Source organism: Haliotis rubra, unplaced genomic scaffold (assembly GCF_003918875.1).
Source record: "Haliotis rubra isolate DU_JTF1 unplaced genomic scaffold, ASM391887v1 Scf636, whole genome shotgun sequence".
Classification (NCBI taxonomy): Eukaryota; Metazoa; Mollusca; class Gastropoda; order Lepetellida; family Haliotidae; genus Haliotis; species Haliotis rubra.
In genome coordinates this window covers 601,858-621,831 of record NW_025767342.1, presented here as the reverse complement: position 1 = coordinate 621,831, position 19,974 = coordinate 601,858, and the positions used below count along the sequence as shown (strand labels likewise).

Here is a 19,974-nt window from a genome sequence, read left to right as displayed (position 1 = left end):
GGCACAATGTGTGAAGCCTATTTCTGGTGTCTCCCGCCGTGATATTGCTGGAATTTTGCTATAAGCGGCGTACAAATAAACTCAGTCAGTCAGTCATTGAGGCTTGTAGATAATCCAGTTAGAGATTTGTGAACAACGACCCTTAGGCCAGACCAATTTTATTTCTTGTTTTACGGATCTGCCGGTCGTATTTTTTCAAGAATAAGAAAAAAAAATAAAAATGAATTTTTCCTGCTCAAAAATGAAAATCCTAATGTTTTATTGGTAAAAAATGTAAACTTACAACAATTTTTTTGATTGTTTTTGGCCCCATATACACTTCATAAATTGCCAAAAGTAAAATACTTTTAGTATTTAAAAGGAAAATTACTTTGACTGGTGATTTTTTATTTTATTTATTTTTCCTCTTGCCTTTAGGTTTTCTGAGGACAATAATCCTTAAAAAAAGAAATGAAACTGGTCTGGCCGTACCATGAATTAAGATGACACAGATGTCACTGACATCCTGGATCATGTTGTTGACTCCCACAAACATCATCAGTTGCTTCTGGGGCGGTGGGGTAGCCTAGTGGTTAAAGCGTTGGCTCGTCACGCCGAAGACCCGGGTTCGATTCCCCACATGGGTACAATGTGTTAAGCTCATTTCTGGTGTCCCCAGCCGTGATATTGCTGGAATATTGCTAAAAGCGGTGTAAAACTAAACTCAGTCAGTTGCTTCTTAACCAGAATCCTCTTGCACCCACAGGGCCGGTGGGGTAGCCTAATAGTTAAAGCATCCACTTGTCACGCCGACGACCTGGGTTCGATTCCCCACATGGGTACATTGTGTGAAACCCATTTCTGGTGTCCCCTGATGTGATATTGCTGGAATATTGCTGAAAGCGGTGTATAGTCTGTTTGCAGTGAAAACGTTCCGATGAATTTCACTTTAAACAGAAAAGTAAATTAAATAAAGTGAAATTAAGATTGCAAGTCCTCATAATTTTACCTTGCCAATTAAACATATAAATTTCAGAATTTTATTTAACTTAGGATAAAAGTTGTTTAACAGATCGCTATAATTGGTTTTGTATTACAAGGAGTAAACGCAGTAATTGGAACAGTGAAACAAATGCACGCGTGCAGTAATGTGATGAGCTTAACTTAGACCAACCCTACATCTTCTCGGTGTTTCATTTAATGTACATACCCCTTGTAATACAAACCAACAATAGCGATTTGAAACTATGATCGGTTTGTTAAACAACTTTTATCCTAAGTTGAATAAAATTCTGAGATTTAAATGTTCAATTGGCAAGGTAAAATCATGAAGATTCGTACTTCTAATTTCACTTATTTGATTTACGTGTTTGTTTAAAGTGAAATTCATTGGTACGATTTCACTGCAAACAGACTGTAGACAATACTCACTAAGTCCAACTGTCAATGGAATGGCTCACTGGTCAGTGTGTTGTACTGGTGGTTGAGGTACTAGTATTTGGATATTTTGTTACATTTTAAAGTTATATTTTTATCATTGATTAGATGATTTCTGAAAGGATTTTGCATGTTGCGGAATGTGCTGTTTTGAGATTTGTTCAAATGTTGATACAGTATTTGCTAAGGTATTTCAAATGTTGATGAAAGATTCGCTGATTTTGTGAATGTGGTTCAAATGTTCAACAAGAATTTGCATAAAGACAAGAGTTTGTTTATGGATGAGGGGTGGTGGGGTAGCCTAGTGGTTAAAGCCGTTAGGCTCGTCACCAAGACCCCGGTTCAATCCCCACATGGGTACAATGTGTGAAGCCCATTTCTGGTGTCCCCCTGCCGTGATGTTGCTGGAATATTGCTAAAAGCGGCGAAACCAAAACTCAGTCAGTCAGTTTATGGATGGCAACTTCTTTATTAGGAGGGTCACGACGCGTTTGGTATGTCCTTACTCCTCCTTACTCCTTTCACCTGATGAAGGAGTAAGGACATACTCAAAATGTCGCGACTCCTCTTCACAATAAACAAGTGGTCATCCATAAAAAACTCTTGCCTTTATGTGTATCACTTCTAAATGCCCTTCAAAGACTCCAAGAATTTGCTTATTTTAAGAATGTGTTTCAAATGTTGATGAAGAATTTGCTGATTTGAAAATGTATGGGACCGCTCATAATTAATGGCTAGGGGCGTGATGAGGATATAAGGGGGTCAGCCATTTTGTTCTGGAGAGGGGGGAGTTCATAAATTTTGTACACATGTACTAGTGGCGGTCAGCAATTTTGTGCATAAAAATATTTTAAAATTATGCCTAAAAAATATGTTAAGGTGGGGGGTCATTAATTTTTTTACATGACATTCAGGGGGGTCACATACTTTGCACATAAGTTTTAGGGGGTTTTCATTCACATTGTACATGCTTCTCCATAAAAATCATCATCATCCCCACTAGTGATAAATTATGAACGGTCACTAATCAAGATCCTTATTTGCTGACTTTTGAATGTATTTCTGATATTAACTTGAAAATATTTCATCAGAAACCTGTGTTTAGTTTGATTATTGATGAGACAAATTTGTCTTTATTAAATGATACAAACTGAATGTAATTGAATAATCTTGTCTATTTTTAGTATTGTTATCCCAGTGGTATAAACATTTCCAGAGAAGAACTCCACAACCATTAAATATTTTAGTAGGGTAGGCAAAGACCGGGTTCGATATCCCACGTGGGTACAATGTGTAAAGCCCATTTCTAGTGTCCCCAGACGTGATGTTGCTGGAATACTACTAAATAGCATAAAACCATACTCACTCACACTTCTCGCACAATCCATTCTGTGAAAGTGACAGGCCGAACAACTATATATTATTTGGTGTCATAAAACCTGCAGAAAATGTCTGCAATTGCACCTTATTGTGTATGTAAATGCAAGATTTCTTTACATTTATTTCAGTGTACAAATTCTTTCAAATGAAATTGTTTACTAAGTTGTGACAATTGGTTTTAAGTATTTTATTGGACCATGGTGGTCCAATAATTAAAACACTTAATTAATATCTAAAGTTCATTTCCATTTAAATCCTTATCAGTCAAAAGTGTAAACAATGTGGCCCAGTAAATTTCCATTACCCTGTGGCCTTCACCTTCATGTGTGATGTCATAGCTCACACCGGTCACATCATGACCTCTCCAAAGCTCATGCATTTTGGAGCACATGCTTGCCAGTGTGTATTGGACCTCCATGCTGCCTGGTTGTCACCCAGCTGACTGTAACTCTGTAAAGACACATATGTGAGTACTTTACCCTTCACTGCTAGGTTGTACTATCTCTAAATTACAATGAAATTGTATTATGCCAAAATGTTAATTGGTTGTGCAAAACTTGTTAATATATTTCACACAATTATTTGTAAATTTGTAGTTGTAATTTTGCAATTTCAATGTATTCACATATCATTCGAATGAAACGTTGAATGTTATATGCTATGAAATTTGTACATATTCTGAATTTCATTGAAAGCTATTGTTTGTTGTAGTTTTCTGAACCTCATCAGCTCATCAGCAACTTTACTCTTCAAGTGAACGCAATAATATTCATCAAGTCCTCAGCAGCAGCCACTTATTATGAACTGTAATTCCTTAAATATCAATACATTAAACACTGTTGCTGCGAGTATCAGTTTTTGTGTTCCGCAGTAACAGTGTATTTATTGTGTATATGTAGTTTCTGAGACTCTTAAAGAGTTTGAAGGTGAGTTTGGTTAAACCTCATTGCTATCTTTTCCTCATTGCTGTCTTTCTTTTTAAACATGTTCATGCATATTGCGTTCACATTCTTTAACAAAAGCAGCTGGCCAGTACTTTATATAGTTTTACACTAAGGGACTGTTATGGCTATGGGGGTGGTGATGATTTTTATGGAGAAGCATGTACAATGTGAATGGAACACCCTAAAATTTATGTACAAAGTGACCCCCCTGCATGTCATGTACAAAATCAATGCCCCCCCTTCCCATATTTTTAAAGCATAATTTCCCCTGCCGTGATTTTTGGATGTACAAAATTGAAGACCCTCCCTAGAACATGTGTACCAAATTGATGACCCCAGTACCTCCCAAGAACAAAATGGGTGACCCTCCCTTAAAATCAACATCATTCCCTCCTTTCTCTCCCCTTTAAAATTATGAACGCTCCCTAAAATGTTGGAATTTGAACCACTGTGGCTGAGAACATTAAATGCAGCTTGAGAAATTTGGCAGCTGTGATTGGATAATATTGTGTAAGGTTTTTGCGCTTATTAGCTGTACATTCCTCTACTAACTAAATCTGTTGTTTTTTTATGTGATATTTAGTCCTTTGTAACAAGCTGACTTTACCTGTTGCATGGGGCTATCATGAAGACAAGGGAGGCAACTATGTAAGTTATTTATCAGATTACCTCCCCCTTACCCACTACAAGTTACTCAAAACCAAATATTTTCAAATGGACTTCTATAGTAACAGTGTGCAAAATAGTTTCCAAACTTTGCTTGCCAGTTGGGCTAGCTATGCCTGAGAGTTACTAGCCCACAAAATATTTCACTAGCCCGTAATTGGAATGTGGTCACAGGTTTCAGCATTAAGCTGTTAATATGATGAACATTTTAACCAGGCCATAACCTTGCATGATTTAAAAGTGTATTATAACTTAACAAGTCAGAGAAAGGAATATATTGACAAAATGATTCCATGAAAATTCACCAGCCAGTCAGGCCAGTGACAGTGGAGATTTACTGGCCAGACTGGATTTTTACTAGCCACAGGCTAGCGGGCCAGTGGCTATTTCGCACACTGTATAATAATGGTATATTTTTTAAACAAATAACCATTTTCATCTGTGCATAGTCTGGCCTTAAAGCAGAAATAAGAATAAATAAATGACTACCTTGGTTTGTACACCATACTCCACAATATTCCAGCTGTATGGCGGCGGTCTGAAACTAATTGTCTGGACCAGACAATCCAGTGATCAACAGCATGTGCATCAATCTATGCTATTGGGATACGATGACGTATAAACCAAGTCACTGAGTCTAACCAGCCGATCCCGTTGGTCGCCATGATGACAAGCACGGTTGCTGAAGACCAATTCTAACCCAGATCCTCACAGGTAAATGACTACCCCAACCAGTTGCTTTTCCAATTGCACTTGCACAAGTCTCAAAGGTAATAATTAATAGTTTAAATGATAATTCCTAAGATAATATAAATAAACTGACACATTGTCCCTCTCACAGGCTGCATCCTTACTGTCTGTTTATTTTGACTTACCCTAAAGGATAGAATTACTCTTTAATCCATGGGTTTAGCATTCAGTGCAGCCAAGTACAAGAAGCTTAACAGATCAGCGCCAATTTGGCACAAAATGTCACCAACTTGAAAATACCAGTGGTCACATTCAGTGTAAGTTATGTTTGAAAAGAGCAGTAAATATAGAAAAATATGTTCAGTATTAACTGCTGGATGAGGGGCAGTAGGGTAGCCTAGTGGTTAAAGCGTTGGCTCGTCACGCCGAAGACCCGGGTTCGAATCCCCACATGGGCACATTGTGTGAAACCCATTTCTGGTGTCCCGTGCTGTGATATTATTGGAATATTGCTAAAAGCGGCATAAAACCATACTCATTCACTCACTAACTGCTGGATGGATGTACACTTAAAATCCCCCACAAAAATCTTGCACAAAATCTTCCAATCACAGCTGCCAGATCATTCAGTCTTCAGTGATGTGCTTGTTAATGTTAACCTACGGAATCTGATTCGGTAAAACCTTGAAACCACTGTATGAAATAAGCCGAAAACCGAGCCAGACATTAGGGCTGGCAACTTCAAAATGTTACCAGCCCATTGATGTAACCCGACTATACCAGACAATCGAAAGAAAATAAGTCAATTGTTAGTGTCGCTGTTTTAGTGATAATATATGTCAACGCAGTGCTTTGGGGTTACGATATGATAGTTTAATGTTCAAACAGTAATTGTCAAGTCGAAATGTAATGCTCAATTTGAAAAATTGATTGAAGATATGGTGAATTTACTCAGATGTATGGAACATGTTATCTGAAAAGTTTACCAGACCATCCAGCTGACTAGCTGTATATTTAGACCGTCCATCTGAAATCTAATCTGTCTCGGCGGTCGGACAGGCCTTATGTCATATACTGACAGTAGTACCCGCCATGCTGCAGTAGAAACCAAACACATAACCATGTATGGCTGGATAAAAAGATTGATAATCAGAGAAAGTTGTCATGGAAAACATACTATAGGACAATGTGCCACCCTGAATATAGGCATTGTTGTCAGGTAATTGGACTTTCGATTGGAATGTGTTGAAAATTATTTATGCCATCTACTTCACTGACAGTTTGATGCATTCAGGCACAGAACTTTTTAGCAACACCATTCATTGCATAGATAATATATATTTTCAAGTATTTTTATGTAAGGCCAGACCAATTTTATTTCTTGTTTTTCGGAGTTTTTGTCCTCAGAACCTAAAGGCAGTGGGGAAAATAAAAAAATAAAATATCACCAGTCATAGTAATATGCCTTCTAACTACTAAAAGTATTTTACTTTTGGCAATATATGAAGTGTATATGGGGCAAAACACAATTTAATTTTTTTTTGTAAGTTTACTTTTTTGACCAATAAAACATTAGGACTTATTTTTTGAGCAGGAAAAATTCATTTCTATTTTTTTTCTTATTCTTGAAAAAATATGACCGGTGGATCCGTAAAACAAGAAATAAAATTGGTCTGGTCTAATCATTTCAGCAATATAATCATTGGCAATACAGATATATTTTCCTTATTTTACTTCTTACAGCAGTGAAAAATGTTATAATTGTTGAAACAGGTTAAGAGCATATATGGGTCATACTTAAAGGGAGGTAACTGTTGCATGTTTTTTTTCAGATTGCCTCCCCCTTCCCCAGCACAAACTCATAGTTGCATCTTGGCTATACAAACTGTGAGTCACCTTGACTTACTGCATGTTTTGTGACCTAACTTTTGCAAGATCATGACAATAAACTTGAATCTTTAAAAAAGGATTGGAGGTTTATGACCATGTGAAATGAAGGATATCAATTTAGATTATTTCCAATGTATTTATATGTTAAATTAAATCATGAAACCCTGTACTTCATCTAAGCAACAATATATATACTGAAAGGCAAAAGAACTGTCGTAATATTGGAAATGACATTTAAGTATCAATGGAACATTTGAACCTATTTTTTTAAAATAATACGCCACTGAAATGCAGTACCGACTTTCGTCAGAGAAGATAACCCCTCTTCATTGTCTCCCACGACAGTTTTGCCGCTGTTGTGTCCACTTGGATACGTTCACGGCGGTGACGTTGGGTGAATATAGGTCTCCTGGCAGGACATCGACAAAACAGGTTCCTGGCTTGGAGACGTCGCCGAATGGTAGGTCACTGACTCGTCGCTGGTGGTTTCCTATGGTCACCCAAGCTGTTTCTCTGGCCCTTCGCGAATAGGTCTTGCACGCGGTTGATGGACGATATGACGGTCCTGGCGGCGTGTTGTTACATCGGGTTGACCACTCGTGGGACGGTCATCAGTGCTGCTGGTGGCGTTGTATCGCGACTCTAAGACGTTCTATCGCTCGCTGACGCTGCAACTGAAGGCATTAGCAATGACTCGAGCATGGTGACCAGCGTGCAGACGTCCAATAGCTTGTTGTGGTTGATCTCTCGTTAACCTAGTCATAGCTGCTGTGTTCAGAAAACAAGTGAACGATTGCCATTCAAGCCGGCAATTTATGCCTGAATGCATTTATGATGCACGTGCAACTCGATTTCAATGTTGTGTTTGTGGGAACTTTTCCCTCTCCCAAAAACAAAAACATTTCTAACTTCAATCTCAAACAATACTTTATTGGGCAATGCAGGCTATACGACCACGATTCATGTTTCCTCAAACTTGACTTCTGGTGTATATTTTAAAAAATAGGTTCAAATACTCCATTGATACTCAAATGTCATTTCTAATATTACGACGTTTCTTTTGCCTTTCAGTATAGTTAAAAATGTGCAATGCCACAGGATTATTGAAAAAAGTTATTTCTTATACCATATGGTCTCTGCTTATACATGTACCTACTTTCAGTCATTCTATTGGCAGGAGAGATGCTTTGCTATATTTCTGTGATACTTGTACTGCAATCTTTCTCTCTATACAACAACCAGTGAAGGTCCTGGTTAGAATATTGATCTCTGTAACGGGGATCGGGTGGTCAGGCTCACTGACGTGGTTGACACATTTCATTGGTTCCCATTGCGCAGATCGATGCTCATGCTGTTAATCACTGGATTGTCTGGTCCAGATTCGATTATTTACAGACCACCACCATATAGCTGGAATGTTGCCGAGTGTGGCGTACAACTAAACTTACTCACTCACTCAAGTGAATTCTGCAGGAATCTCTGGTCACGACAGTATTGAAGCCAGCCACATCTTCCTACACTCGGTTGGTTGATGTGGACATTGTCCAGCAAGTCCCGACTCCAGGCTTCCACATGACACCTGAACAACAAGGACAGTTTAATATGATATGCAATATTGACAAACTTAATGGATAACAACTTCTTTTATTTCGTGTGCGACATTTGGATACAGATTCTTGTAACATTGTCAAGAATCTGTATTGAAACTCGACTCCCAGCAGGCTTTTGGTTGACACACGTCATTATATCCCAGTTGTGTAGATCGATGCTGATGCTGTTGATCATTGGATTGTCTAGTCCAGACTTGTGCCATTGTCAAGAATCTGTACCGAAACTTTTCTCCCAACTGCTCCCACATATAAGTTTTATTCTTGAATTTTTCATATTTAAATTTTTTTAACTTTATTTTTGTTTTGTACTTGATACAGTGCTTGGAATTTACCAGCATGTCTTATGGTGGAAGCTTTCTTTTTTTTTACCACATTAAATATTGTAGTTTGTAGTTCAAAACTGAACAACCTTTATGGATAACAATGTCTTTTATTTCATGAGTGACATTTCGATACAAATTCTTGTACTGTTCTGAAGAATCTGTATCTAAACTCGACTCCCACCAGGTTGACACATAGCGTAGATCATGCTGTTGATCATTAGATTGTCTGGTCCAGACTCAAGTATGTGCAGACCTCCGCCATATAGCTGGAATATTGCTGACTGCGAGAGTAAACAACAAACCAACCAACTGTAGCAGCACCAGTGTATATTATAATACCTCATCGGAGCAGACATGAAATATAATGAGACCGATGAAAGCTGTACAGCATATATAATGTTACTGTGACAAAAATAATATTCTTCTTTCGAATGCATAGAACAAATATTTGGCAGTATTCAAGGTAATATCTGCATTTGGGGATGCTAACAAACAATTAAATTTTAGCATATATTGGGGAAAACACAGAATTGCTACAGCAGATATTTAGGTGCTAATTGCTAGCCATACTGTTCCAGTTGCCGGAAACCATATGGCAGCATTCGGTCAAGGTGACCTGATCGATAGTCCACATATGTGTTGATGATTAACTCTGCGGTATATTGGCTACCATAGTTACGAGCAGCTGTCATTAGGGATTGAATATTGAATCTTGCTCTATATGTTTTCACAGATCTATAGTTTTGAATGAATAGGTTTGTTTTCTGGGACTTAATGTTTGAGAGTGGGTTTTGAGACTTGGTGGTTGGAGGACACCATCTGTGTCGGCCTTGGAGGTTTTCTAAGGTCACTCTGACCTCAGCTTCATCCTGGTGTTTTGATTACATTCACTTCCCTGTATATTGATCCTGTTGCACAAATAACATGAGACCAACACTGATCAAGGTAGACAACTTGTGATGTAAAATGCCAATATTTTCAGTTGTCTCGCCCTTTCCCAGTGTGTCTATCCACGAGTGCACATACAGACTAACGCTTAGTGTCTGAATATACGTAATTTTGATAGTAATATATAATCCTATCTAAATAGAAAAGGACCCCAGTGAGATGGTAAATTCAGAAGAAATCTAAACTTGTGTCATTTAGGACTTCAGCGTTGCAGGGAGGGTTAGGCAGTAGGAAAATAATGTGGCTCAGGGACTGAGAGACAGACTACATTGCAGGGAGGGTTAGGCAGTAGGAAAATAATGTGGCTCAGGGACTGTGAGACAGACTACATTGCAGGGAGGGTTAGGCAGTAGGGAAAATAATGTGGCTCAGGGACTGGGAGACAGACAACATTGCAGGGAGGGCTAGGCAGTAGGGAAATAATGTGGTTCAGGGACTGTGAGACAGGCTACATTGCAGGGAGGGCTAGGCAGTAGGGAAATACTGTGGCTCAGGGACTGTGAGACAGGCTAGTGTACAGTGTCATAGTGTCAGTGCAGAGCAGTTGGATGTGAATCTGGGATAATTAATTACATTTAGACAAAATATTAGAATGCAAATGTTGATAATCCATTGATTAATACCAATATTTTGAGAAAGGGGGGTGCACACTATTGAGAAAAGGAGGGGTGCACACTTCATTTTCACCCGAGTGTCAATGTTCATTTAACAAACTTTCACCATAAAGGGGGGTTGGGGGTGGGGTGTGTGTGTGCGCATCCCTGCACCCCTGCACCCCCTCTGGATCCGCCTATAGCTGGGTGGTTGAAGCACTTGCTTGTCAGGCCACGTTTGGGTTTAATTCCCTTCCTGGGTAAAATATATAAAGATTTTTCTGGGGTCCAGTGATCAGGCTGACAAAATTTTAAAAGGATGTAAATAATCATCCATAGCCAAGGATAGTTCATCGAGGCTCTATTTACATACTGACAAGGAAACAAAAACATTGTTTTTAAAATTATCTCTTTCCCCATGCTTGTTGTTTGTTGGCTACATGCCAATATGTTACTTTTTGTATTTACTTCCCTAACCATGTAATGAAGTTTGCATGCTACAAGGACAAACAGGAAGAAAAAATGTGAGCTTGTTTTTGTTTACCAGAGGAAGCAGGACACTATTTTGTTGTTCACCTTTTGCTCAAGTGCAGCTGTGACTGCCTTTGTCAACATATTGAAGGAAAGTAGAGATTGAAATCTATGGTTAAAGTGTTTGTCACTCACTCACTCACTCACTCACTCACTCACTCACTCACTCACTCACTCACTCACTCACTCACTCACTCACTCACTCACTCACTCACTCACTCACTCACTCACTCACTCACTCACTCACTCACTCACTCACTCACTCACTCACTCACTCACTCACTCACTCACTCACTCACTCACTCACTCACTCACTCACTCACTCACTCACCTCACTCACTCACTCACTCACTCACTCACTCACTCACTCACTCACTCACTCACTCACTCACTCACTCACTCACTCACTCACTCACTCACTCACTCACTCACTCACTCACTCACTCACTCACTCACTCACTCACTCACTCACTCACTCACTCACTCACTCACTCACTCACTCACTCACTCACTCACTCACTCACTCACTTAATCAGCACTGCCAGTACAAGGACCTCTACATTCTACAAAAAGCTTGCATGCATACAGCTTGAAAACAGTACATGTTTTCATTTCGATAATGTACAAGTACAGTCAAACAGTTCTTGATTATAAAGGTTGATTAAATGCCTCTTTCAGTTGGAGTACATGGCCCTCAAATTAGGGATAAGTTTGCATGCGGCAATGGTTCAAGCCCTTCTTAACAAAGTCCCTTGTGTAGTAAACTAAAACCTGGTCAATTTTAATTTTGTTTAAGAAACAAAAGGAGAGATGGGAGCTATGTCCTGTGTGATAATGTGTATTCAAAATTACTTCCTGAAATAGAATGTGTGTATCATTGTCTCTTCTGTGAAAATAGTATACTTCCCATCAAATGTTTAGACTCACTAGTGTAAATGTAGCCACTTACTTCAGGCAACTGTTCTAAACTAAATTTTGCAAAATGTTCCATACTGTTTAAAGGTACTGTGTTGTGAAACAAATTCGTACAGTTGAAAAGATTATTGTCATGAGTTCTAGAAATGATAAAACTCAATGAAAATAGGCAAATTATTTACAAAACTTTAACCACAATGCAACTGTTCACATGCATGATATTTGCACATGTTTTACAGCAATTTGATGCATGATCCTCTTGCAATACATCTGCATAAGGTTTGCAGTTGATTCCCCCTTGTTAGTGGAGGAATCAGTCTTCGATGTAACCATATATATACATAATATATAGTGAGTGTTTTCAGTGAGTCTAAACTTTTTATGGGAAGTATATTTTTGTGTGTACAACTGTCAACCATCGATTATAGCAAACGTGGCCATCTGTTGCCTGACACTCAAACAATAGATGATGAACGTAGGTGGAAACTGCTAGAGGGCTTTTGTTCAATACTCAGAATATTGGAGGCTTTCGTTATGAATTGTCATTGCTCAAAAACATTTGTCCCATTATTTTTCTAGTGAGTTATTTTCAAATGTACGATATATTTAGTTATTTATTTTTGACAGTAACCAGTTCAAGTGAGATCTGAGAGAAGAGGAATGACTGACATGATGAACTGACAGAGGAAAATGGTGACTTACAGTTTGAGTGAAAATGTTGACTGAATACTGCTTGAAGGAAGTATGTGCATATGTCTTCCTGTTTGGGGCTGACTTTAATCTGTCTTTATGTTATTGACAACCTTGCTGTCAGAACATTAGATGACTTAATAAAGAGAATGTTAGCAAAGATATATATATTGTTATGATGAGTTATATTTGAGTTTGAAAGGAAAGAGATGAGATTTAAGGAAATCAGTGATGATGGTGGTGATGATGGTATCTCAGTGGGCTAGCACTATAAAACCAGCTTCAGTCTGGGCTAGTACAAGCAGCCGCACATACACATACACATACACACGCATGCACGTCGTCATATGAGCAAAATATTCTCAAGCATGACGTTAAACCCAATTTCACCACCACCACCACCACCACCACCACCACAAAGGCTACAATTATGACATGTCCTTGCATGTTTTTAGATAAATGCTAATGTAATATGTCCTATGATGCTTTTTGATAAATACTAAGGTGTAAGGTTATAAAAACCAATCTCTCAGACACTTTTCAACAAAAGTTAGGTCTACATAGTTTCATTAATAGCCTTAATCTGTTTCATATCTATAAAGGTGTCATCACCTTTATTTGAATGACATAATGCTAATACTTCAGTTTAGACTCCCCATACAAGTTCAGATCCACACAAGGTGGTGGGGTAGCCTAATGCTTAAAGCGTTGGCTCGTCACGCCGAAGACGCAGGTTCGAATCTCCACATGGGTACAATGTGTGAAGCCCATTTCTGGTGTCCCCTGCCGTGATGTTGCTGGAATATTGCTAAAAGGGGCGTAAAACCAAATTCAGTCAGTCAGTCAGATCCACACACACAGCTTGTGTGATATGGCCATATGCTACGGTAAAGTATTTATATAATAGAAGTACTAAATAGCACCATCAAATGTTTAGATACTACCCATCAAATGTTTAGACTCACTAGTGTAAATGTAGCCACTTACTTCAGGCAACTAGATTTTGCAAAATATTCCCTACTGTTTTAATGGTACAGTTTACACATGACCTGATGTATTGTAAAACAAATTCGTAAGGTTGAAAAGATTATGGTGATGAGTTCAATAAATGATGAAACTCTGTGAAAATTGGCAAATTCTTAACAAAACTTTACACCAAAACGCAGCCATTCACATGTACGGTATTTGCACATGCTGTTTAGCAATTTGATGCATGATCCTCATACAATTCAACTGCATAAATATACATATATATACATAACATAGTGAATGCTTTAAGTGAGTCTAAACTTTTGATGGGTAGTATAGTTTACAGAATTTCCTGAACAGGATGTTTACAGTGACATATGTTGGCCTGTTTCTCTGTGAAGTAGTTGATATCAACAATGCATACATCGATTGGTTAGACTGAATGTCAGAGTCGAGGGTCAAAGTTATTTTTCAATGTCATGCTTCCCAGATCTGCTGGTGGAATCTGAAGCCACACTCATCTCCATGTCTGCTGGGGCGGTGGGGTAGCCTAGTGGTTAAAGCGTTGGCTCGTCACGCCGAAGACCCGGGTTCGAATCCCCACATGGGTACAATGTGTGAAGCCCTTTTCTGGTGTCCCACGCTGTGATGTTGCTGGAATATCGCTAAAAGCGGCGTAAAACCAAACTCAGTCAGTCAGTCAGTCCATGTCTGCTGATTGGCTAGTCTGGGCCAGGAGACTGTTTATTGAATTTTCAATTACCCCACTCCTGGTCTGATCAGACGTGCCTGATTTATCTGCTCGTCACAGTCTGGGTCACAGCAATAGCTTCAGGCTGGAATTGATCATTAATTACATCATTAAGTGACGTAAATTTAGGCTGTTGTAATTCTTGTTGGAACAAGTTTTTACCTGCATCAGAGTACCAGGTGATTAAGTATTAAGATTATTTCACTGGTATAGCAATGTACAGGCATGTATGCACATGTGCTTGCATTTCATGGCATGACATTTATATACATTTTCAGTATTATTTATAGATCCTCAACATTTATATGTTGTTATTCAAGTACTAGGAAAATGCAAATTAAATATTCAATTCAGTGATAGTTTGTGGATAAAGATTACAAGAACCAGTCTAAAAAAACACACCAAGATTTATGGATGTCAACTTGTGAATACCAGGACGTTTCCGGGGGGTATGCATGCTCCATCAGGTAAATAGTAGGTAGTGTCAGGGGGGTATATATATATACATATATGAGGCTCTACAAAGAAAACATGTTTAACAATGTTGAGGAATGAATATGTAATGCAAATTCATGTTGTTTAAGTGTATCATTCGCCTCTTCATGTTTGTATTACATATTCATTCCTCAACATTGTTAAACATGTTTTCTTTGTTGTGTCTAATATATGTATATAATCCCCCCTCATACTCCCTACCACCCGTGAAGGTCTGCGTTAGAATATTGATCTTCAGTAACCCATGCTTGTCGTAAGAGGCGACTAACGGGTTCGGGTGGTCAGGCTCGCTGGTTTGGTTGACACATGTCATCGGTTCCCAATTGCGCAAATCGTGCTGTTGATCATTGGATTGTCTGGTCCAGACTCGATTATTTACAGACCGCCGCCATATAGCTGGAATATTGCTGAGTGTGGTGTAAAACCTCACTCACTCACTCACTCACTCACTCACAACCATTCACCTGACAAAGGAGCAAGCATACACTCCGAAATAATATAGGAGTTGACAGTCATAAATCTTTCTTTTGTTATGCATTCCACTTCTAAATGCCCTTCAAAGGTTAGAACCAGTCTCCCAGTAGAACATTCCCCATTTTGTATTTATCTTTTAAAAAGTCTGGTTCTTCATACCTGAGGCTAGTATTTTATCTACAAATCTCCCAGACACATTATTCAGTAATACAAAAAAATATGTCTTCATTGTAAACATTTTCCTAGTAATAAAGCAGTCATCATGTAAATTTATGTAAATTTAGGCTCTTTTAGATTTAGCCCCCCTACAAGTGTATCTGTTGTAATATCAAAACTATGAGCTATAGTACAATAGTTAACCAAGAAATAGTAAATGTATCATTGTGATGAGCTATAGTAAACAAAGAAACTATCGTAATATCACTATCACTATCATGAACTGTCATAAGTACACAGGAAAATAATAAAAGAATGAATAGCAGCTATAGTAAACAAAGAAACTATTGTAATATTACTATCATGAACTGTCATAAGTACACAGACAAAAATGAAAAGAATGAATATCAGCTATAGTAAACAAAGAATTAAAACATCATGAGCTACAGTAAACAAATAAATACTACAAGTATTACAGCAGTGAGCTATTGTAGACAAATATATTTAAAATAAGTGTTACTACCATGAGCTGTAGAAAAGGAATATAGTAGTTAATGATAACAAATAACAGGAGTATTGCCATCACAAGCTATCACAAGTCAAATGAGAAATGATAGAAGTATATATATATCAATTTATGTCAATTTAGGCTCTTTTAGATTTAGGTCCCCATACAAATATGTCTGTTGTAATATCAAAATCGCTGCCCTAGGCTGTAGTACAATAGTAAACAAAGAAATAATAAATGTATCATTGTCTTGAGCTATAGTAAACATAGAACATAAGTATCACAGCCATGAGCTGTTGTAAAAAAATAAGTATCCCCTTTTTGCTATAAACACTGAATTTGTCTTCATTATCCCCCGCCGTGCGTTTAGCGCGAAGCGGGGGATACAGTATTAGGCTCGGTCCGTCTGTCCGTCCGTACGTCCGTACGTACGTACGAATTGGAATATCTTAAGAACCGTTGACTAGATTCGTTTCATATTTGGTACCTAGGTTCATCACAGTAAAAGGAAGGTCCCAGTCAGGTTTGGTGACCTTAACCTTCATTTCAAGGTCACAAGGGGACTTTAACGTTTTACCCTTGTCAGCAAGATATCTCAAGAACCGTTTTCTGGATTTCCTTCATATTCAACACCAAGCTTTGTCTAAGGAAGGCACAGGGCCCAGTCGATCATGGTGACCTTCACCTAATTGTCAAGGTCACAGCGACACTTTGAAGATTTCAGCATGTTAAGCTGCATGTTAAGCTTGTCGGCGAGATACCTCAAGAACCAGAGCAAGATTTTAAGAAAGGTTGACTGGTCACGTTTTTGTTGACATTTAACTTTAACATTTAACAGCCTTCACTTTCATTACTTTTTAAGCTTGATTTGATAACGTGCCACGGGGGATTGTCACCTTAGTGACAATGCTTGTTAATCATTTCGTTGCTCGGTGATCTATCCATACTGCAAGTCTAAAATGAAACAACCTTCACCAAATTATTCAAATTGTAAATGACACAATCAAAGTAGGATATGCATTTGCATAAAAAAATGTACAGTTAAGAGACTGTGGCTTCACTAGCCTTGCTCCAAGGCTATACTGAAAACTAATGGATGTACATGTATAGCAATTCTATCCTGTAAGGAGGCAAGACTAGATTAGATTAGGGGACGCCAGTCAAGTCTGACGTACAAGTGCCTCCATGGTTTGGCTCCCTCCTACTTGTCTGAACTCCTACATCCGTATGTCCCCGCACGCAACTTGCGCTCAAACACACAAAACCGACTGGTCATCCCATCCTACAAACTGAAATCCTTCGGACACCGATCGTTCTCTTACTCCGCGCCTGTGCTCTGGAACTCTCTCCCATGTGCCCTTAAAAGCTCTGCCACAATTGACATTTTTAAGTCCAGACTTAAAACCCACCTTTTCTCATTATACTATGTATAACTTCATCTGTAAATACTCCAGTGTAAATATTCTGTAGCGCTTTGAGCATGCCTTAGGGTGTGGAAGGGGCGCATTATAAATATGCATTTATTATTATTATTATTATAAATATGCATTTATTATAAGTCAAAGATGCTTATTGTAGAAGAGGCCTCCGGCCCATATACATTGGGGTTACACATATACAATAAACATGTGTTGCAATAAATAGTAATTTGTGTACCAAACACCGAATCATATTATAGGCAGTGCATAACGTTACAAATAGTGAATTATGATGGATATGTTAGAGGAGCCATGTTTTTTTTTACATATTCTTTTCGAAATTATCATTTATAGTATTTTTTATTACCTTAGAGACGTGCATGTCTAGCAGCCACACCTGCTGGACTGACTGACTGACTGAGTTTGGTTTTACGCAATATTACGCAATATTTTTAGCAATATTCCAGCATCATCACGGCGGGGGACACCAGAAATGGGCTTCACACATTTTACCCATGTGGGGATTCGAAACCGGGTCTTCGGCGTGACAAGCCAACGCTTTAACCACTAGGCTACCCCAGCGCCCCTCTCACCTGCTGGAATGAGAGCTCACAATGTGTTAACTTGTTCACAGCTTTGTTCAGTTCAATTCACATTACCGTGTGAAAGCTATTTTGTATTCAGAAATGCCGACTGAAGAGAGAAATAAGTGTTTAAAAAAAATGAGAAAAGTATAACCACCATGAGTTATTGTAAACAGAGATGTAATGAAATGTCACCACGGAGCAGGTACAACGTCAAAGCTGTACATGATCAATGATCGTAATTCATCACTCGTGATAAAAAGAACTAGTTTCCCAGGTACGGCAGCTACCTTGTCCTGTTTGTGTTTAAAATCTGAAATCTTATCTCATTTCAAGATAAATGACTCACATGCGTGTTTTCCCAGCGGATTATGTTCAAGGACATACATTTTGTCTGTCACTTTAACCTTAGCCTTAGATATAAGAGCCATCACCTTTTCAGGGAGGGCCATGTAGTGTGTATTTTAGTCTGTCTCACAGTCCCTGAACCACATCATGTTCCCTACTGCCCAGCCCTCCCTGCAATGTAGTCTGTCTCACAGTCCCTGAACCACATCATGTTCCCTACTGCCTAGCCCTCCCTGCAATGTAGTCTGTCTCACAGTCCCTGAACCACATCATGTTCCCTACTGCCTAGCCCTCCCTGCAATGTAGTCTGTCTCACAGTCCCTGAACCACATCATGTTCCCTACTGCCTAGCCTTCCCTGCAATGTAGTCTGTCTCACAGTCCCTGAACCACATGAAGTTCCCTACTGCCCAACCCTCCGTGCAATGCTAAAGCAGTAAATAAAGCAAGTCTAGATGTCCCTAGGTTCAGAATCTCACACCTCACTGGGGATCCTTTTCAATTTACATCGGTTTATATGTTACTGTCAATATTATGTATATTCAGAGACTAAGTGTTAGTTTCTGTTTGTGTGCAGTGTGATGTGATGGGGTGGGGTGCAATGTTGTGTGGTGTGGTGTGATGTAGTGTGTAGTGTAGTGTGATGCAGTGCAATATGGTGTGGTGTGATGTGATGTGGTGTAGGGTGTGGTGTGGTGAAATGTGGAGTGATGTAGTGTGATGCAGTGCAATATGGTGTGATGTGATGTGGTGTATGGTGTGGTGTGGCGAAATGTGGTGTGATGTAGAGTGATACAGTGCAATATGGTGTGGTGTGATGTGGTGTAGGATGGGGTGTGGTGTGGTGAAATGTGGTGTGATGCAGTGCAATATGGTGTGGTAGGGTGTTGTGTGGTGAAATGTGGAGTGACGTAGTGTGATGCAGTGCAATATGGTGTGATGTGATGTGGTGTAGGGTGTGGTGTGATGTACTGTGATGCAGTGCAATATGGTGTGGTGGGGTGTAATGTGATGTGATGCAGTGCAATGTGGTGTAGGGTGTGGTGTGATGTGTGATGCACTGCAATATGGTGTGATGTGGGGTTGTGGGTGGTGTGGTGAGATGTAGTGTGATGCAGTGCAATATGGTGTGGTGTGATGTGGTGTAGGATGGGCTGTGGTGTGGTGAAATGTGGTGTGATGCAGTGCAATATGGTGTGGTAGGGTGTGGTGTGGTGAAATGTGGAGTGATGTAGTGTGATGCAGTGCAATATGGTGTGATGTGATTTGGTGTAGGGTGTGGTGTGGTGAAATGTGGAGTGATGTAGTGTGATGCAGTGCAATATGGTGTGATGTGATGTGGTGTAGGGTGTGGTGTGATGCAGTGCAATATGGTGTGGTGTGATGTGGTGTAGGATGGGCTGTGGTGTGGTGAAATGTAGTGTGATGCAGTGCAATATGGTGTGGTAGGGTGTGGTGTGGTGAAATGTGGAGTGATGTAGTGTGATGCAGTGCAATATGGTGTGATGTGATGTGGTGTAGGGTGTGGTGTGATGCAGTGCAATATGGTGTGGTGGGGTGTAATGTGATGTGATGCAGTGTGATGTGGTGTAGGGTGTGGTGTGATGTAGTGTGATGCACTGCAATATGGTGTGATGTGGGGTTGTGGGTGGTGTGGTGAGATGTAGTGTGATGCA

The 19,974-nt window shown here is 39.2% G+C and overlaps 1 long non-coding RNA gene across 2 annotated transcripts; it reads left to right on the top strand.

Moving 5' to 3' along the window:
- Positions 1 to 3,328: 3,328 nt before the first annotated feature.
- Positions 3,329 to 12,760, top strand: LOC124256708. Of its 2 annotated transcripts, none has more exons than XR_006893053.1 (2): positions 3,329 to 3,722; positions 12,534 to 12,760. It is a non-coding gene; the product is annotated as an uncharacterized LOC124256708 (long non-coding RNA). The 2 variants fall into 2 exon arrangements; XR_006893054.1 differs by lacking the exon at positions 3,329 to 3,722 and adding an exon at positions 6,719 to 6,983.
- The last annotated feature ends 7,214 nt before the right edge of the window (positions 12,761 to 19,974 follow it).